Here is a 5,421-nt window from a genome sequence, read left to right on the forward strand (position 1 = left end):
GGTATAACTTTTGCCGGAGTGCAGGTCCTGTGTGGTGGGGCTAGTGGTGTGGCCAGTGAAGTATGGGTACAGTCTGCTGGAGTCGGTCCTACGTTTTGTGTCACTGGTTGTACAGCCAATATAAGTGGGGTGCTGTCTGATTTCTCCGGCACCACCACGTTTTTCAAGGACTTTGCTGGTGCTCCTTCAGGTTCGGCAATCACCCTCTTCCTTTTTGATGTCTGATGCACAAGAATAGCATTTGAGTGGAAAAACATGGTATGATGACAGATGGAATATGTATTGATAATGGATGGGCATGGCATCTCGACATATATGATGAGTAAACTAAGCAGATGGCGGTGCAACAAAGTAGAAGAAATGCAAGACAACATATGCAAGATACCCGCAATCAATAAAACATTGCCAAATTAGAACAGGCACCTTGATGGGTGAACAGGACAGGCCATCTGCCTTTGACTCCTCGAGGTTAGAATAGTCATTAGGATCATATTCTGAACAAGAATCAACAGGTGGGGAGCGTATGAGTTTCATTGCATCCAGAATGGCACTCAATGCCTTGGTGCCAATTTTGTAAGTCATTGCAGTGTTTAGCTTCAAGAGGGGACTGCTGCTAGTGCGACACAAAGTAGCTACACAGATCATAGTGTAGATATAACGGGAAAACCTTAAGCATCAGAGTAAAATCAGCAAAGTGGAACTTGCTGGAATATATGTGCTAGTATTGCCGGTACGGCTAGAAAGGCTTCGGATACCAGCTCTGTTCATGTGAAGGTGCGGTACTGTTAATATCAGTGTAACTCTCAAAGGCGAGACAGCTCCCCGCATTTCCTTGCTATTCTTATAGGATTCAAGTGGGCAGGCCACTACAAATCCTATTCCTATGTTTACAAGATCCTACGAATCAAGGAGGCTCAAAGTGTCCATCACAACCGACCGTATAGACCTCTACACTGCAAATGTCCCTGCTCATCTTCAGTACAAGGAACATACTGTACTACTATCATACTCCCTCCGTTTCAAAATATAAGTCTTGGTAGAGATTTCCACTATGGATCACATACAGATGTATCCAGATACATTTTAGAGTGTAGATTCACTTATTTTTCTCCATATGTAGTCCATGGTGGAATCTATACAAAGACTTGTATTTAGGAACGGAGAGAGTACATATTAAAGAAGAACGGAAGAGGAACATGGTAAAGAAGAGCAAGCAGATTTTGGATAATAAAATGTTGGTTGCGCAGTGCCCACACATGATGAACCAGAGCGCATTAAGAATGCAACTCCCAACTGTCTCTCGACCATTTCAGGCGGTTGGATGAAGATCCTACGTCTCCTAACCCTTCTTCTTCCTCGTCTCTGATTCTTCCCATACAGAACACCGCACGGGCCGCCGTTTGGACCACTGGCCCCCACCGCCTGTGTTCCTCCGCCACCCCCACCCCCACCCCCGCCCCAACCCCCACCCGCGTCGAGTTTTCTTCGTTCGGCGAGTCCCCACAACCACCCGAGCCCCTTCAATCGCACCGACGAACTCCGGCGAGCTCTGAAAAATCGACTGACCCAATTTTGAAATTTAGTCCACTGTGATTTAACTAGTGTGGAATATAAAAGGGGAAAACCATAAGCATTGGGAGTATAGTGTTGAGCGTGCCATGGCGGATCTGAAGGTGCAAACTGGACAAAGGCAACTTCGCAACCAAGACAAGAAATCAGAGTAAAGCAGTGGCGATCTATTTTCTTGCTGCGATAAATAAGTTGAGCAGATACGAAAGAGTACCGCCTCTGGTGCGGCGCCGTGTACGCATCTGCTGAGAATTTGACGATGCTGCGGTAGCGATGGCTGTCAGCGGCGTGGAAGCAGATCTAGGAGGGTAGACGGTGGCGGCGGGGCGCGGTGGACGAGACGGTCGTAGGAGCGGCGCCGGCAAGGTGGACGACGGCGGGGATGAAGCGAGAGGACTGGATGCAAGGATCCCGGTCCGAAGCCGTGGATGACAGAGGTCGATCTCTTGTAATGGACGGCGGCGTCGGGGTATCAGCTTCGGCATGGTGGAGGAGAACGGCGGTGGATGGGGTGGCAGACGGCGGCGGACGGAGGAGGGTGGGGTGGAGAGGGTGTTTTGGCGCCCACAGAGTACGAATGGGGAAAAGGGAGGTAGAAAGGAAGGGGGAACCATGTATTCAGGGCGCGCTTGTCTCAAATGCGAGGAAATTACAAACTTAGCCCCCATTTCAAATTTCTACTACATCACAGCAACATTGGTCGGTTGGGGATAGGACGGTAATCTCGCATACACCGAATATTTGCCGACGAGAGTTTGTTTTTGGTGCCCACCGTGTATGAATATGAATCGGGGAGGGAGTCGATTTCGGCCGAGGACACACTGTGTTTTGGCGCCAACGTGTATGAATCCGGGTGAGAGGCGGTTACGTCACGTTTGGGTGAAATTACAAACCTACCCCTATCGAAACCTATAGAAATCCAGCAGATAGGCTTTGCGTGGCAGGGATAGGCAGTAGTGATTTCCATCTCGCAAATTTTGGTTTCGGGCGGTTACTGCGACTTTCCCCGCTTCATTCAAATTTTGCAGAGTGCACGTTTACCGTGCCAACTCAATTCGAATCCCGCTTGTATTCTATTTTTTTTCGGGCGGGATCCATTTTCAATTGGAATTACATTCTATATACATCATTTTTTATGTATACTTTCAAAAGCACAAAACCATTTATACATAAATATGGTTTTCAAATGGCATGATCTCAGATTCATAAGGTTGTATCCATCAATTTGGATTTTCAAATATTTGAAACCACTTTATGTTGAAATCCAATGTATGCATTCCTCGCTAACTGTCTCCAATTGATGTGTGTTTCATGCGGGGTATTGTTTTTACTTCTCAAACATGTATAATGTGTTTCACACACGCAACATATAGTGTAATCCCGTTTAGACATTAATTGCATATAAACCATGCATTGTTTGTAATTTAAGAATCTATGGATCACCAATATTGATAAACTATATAACATTACGCGTGTGCCCAAATTCAAATGAATATGCATGTTTGATACACCAATTTGCGTTATGATATTATCGATGTCGTTATCTCCAGTTTAAATATTTGAATCCCCTTTAATCCAGATATTTGTCTCATATAGCTATCACTCATGCTTATATAGGACTATCTCTCTGGACCTATACGCGTTCATCGTCTCTCAGGTATCTCTCGTGCTACCTGTATGTCGATAATGATCTTTTATCTCCGTAACACACTGACGGTACTCTCTCCCCCGACCTTCATCACTCTATCTCTCTCTAAGTATATCTCGCTCCCTGCTATGTGTCTCTAACTATGATTCTCCATGTGGAATCTCTTTCTCTCACACAAACACAAAACTTTGTCTCCCGGGGTCTCATTTCTCTCTACTATTCCCATGTGTGCCACTCGCACACCCCTTATACAGAGATGTCTTTCGCTCCTTAGATATGAGAACCTACGACTCTTCCTCTTCAATATCTCTTTCTCACACACAAACACACACTCTATCTCCCAGGGTCTCCTATTTCTCCATTGTTCTCTTGTATGTCGCTCACACACACCCTCTCTCCCTAGAGATATCTTGCGTTCCCTCGTATGTCTCTCTAGCTATCACTCTCGTTGTGAAATATCTTTCTCTCTCGCAGACACAAAACTCCATCTCTCTGGATCTCATTTCTCCCTGATATCTGTTTGTATGTGACTCACATGCATCCTCCCTCTATCTCTCTCACACCCACACACATAACCCAGCCTTCTGATCCACTCGACTCCTATCTCTAACGCACACTAGCTAGCATCTTTATCTTTCTATTTATCTGTTTCTCCATCAACCTTCTTTCTCGCCCTCACTCTTGATTCCTATCATGCACACTACATATGTTTCTCTCTACATGCAGTCAAGTGCCCTCTCACACACATATATAACTTCACCCTTTGAACCACCCGACGGTCATCTCCAACACCCAAACTAGCGGATGTCCCTCTAGCTAGCATCTCCATCTCTGTATCTATCTGTAGTTTCTCCGTCAACATTTCTTTCTCGCACGGGGTCTTGCTTCCTATCACCCACACTATATATGTCTCTCCATACATATGCATTTATAGGTTGGTCTCTTTTGCACAATCGTTGCGCCTCACTCCCTCTGCTCGCCATAGATGCATGCTCCAGCCCATGCCACTATCTCTTAAAGACAAAAACACATGCTCAATTGTTGGGCCTTCTTCCCTGCATTCTCACATGCATGCATATTGTCATACCGATCTGTCTCTCCCATGTCGTTGATCTTATCACTTATGTCTTCTTTCTTTTATCTCGATCATGCGCGCGCGCACACACACACATCCCACGTATACATGTATACCTCTCACACATGCACGTTCAAGGTCTCTATGTCTCCATACATTTAATTACCCTCAATCCTAACGCCACATCGAATCGTTCTCCTCTTTGGTGCACTTAACTTCCGCCTGGATGGGTAAAACACACACTCACACTTAACAATCTCCTTCTAGCTACCCCCCCCTCCCGCCGCCTCTCACTCTTCCCCTATATCCCCGAAACCAATAAGACCATCCCTTTGTTTAATTCCCGCCTACATGCACCATCGGTATATAGTAGTCTTCCTCGGTGTCTCTCGAACAAACACGTTCTCTCGGTGTCGACTCCTCTCACGCGCACACACCTTCTCTTCCCTCTCTACGGGCATTTTCTCTCTCGCACCCCATCGTTGGTGGCCTCTTCCATACACATCACCTCTCTATGATGAAGCCATGCACACTTAAATTTCATCCTCCATAGAGGACCCCGCGACACACACACACACGCACGCACACACACACACGCTCGCACCCCACCCCCCACACACGCACACTAAGACTCCATCTCTCTCTCTCACACACACACGCACGCACGCACGCACCCCCCCCCACACACACACACTAAGACTCCATCTCTCTCTCTCACACACACCCACACACAAACTAAGACTCCATCTCTCTCTCTCTCCTCTCTCTCTCTCTCACACACACACCCCACACACACACTAAGGCTCCATCTCACACACACACATGCTCTAGGCGGAGCATTTGTTCCTACCACCCTTCATCCAACCTTGCCCGTATGATAAACAATCACCTTTATTTACTTGCATAACATGGACAAATTCCACTTTACTTTAGTAGTTAGCAAACTTATCATCTGTACCCTTATAAAAAACGAGTTGGCGGTGATGGTGTGCCTGCCATCTTGTAATACAGACCGTATGATCTATATCTGAGGATAGAAAGCAAACTATGATAATTTTACAAAAGATACCCGCACCTCTCTCCACATCATTATCTCCCGCAACCTCATTGCTCAGCAATTAAAAAAGGA

This window comes from Aegilops tauschii, chromosome 3, assembly GCF_002575655.3.
Source record: "Aegilops tauschii subsp. strangulata cultivar AL8/78 chromosome 3, Aet v6.0, whole genome shotgun sequence".
Classification (NCBI taxonomy): domain Eukaryota; kingdom Viridiplantae; phylum Streptophyta; class Magnoliopsida; order Poales; family Poaceae; genus Aegilops; species Aegilops tauschii.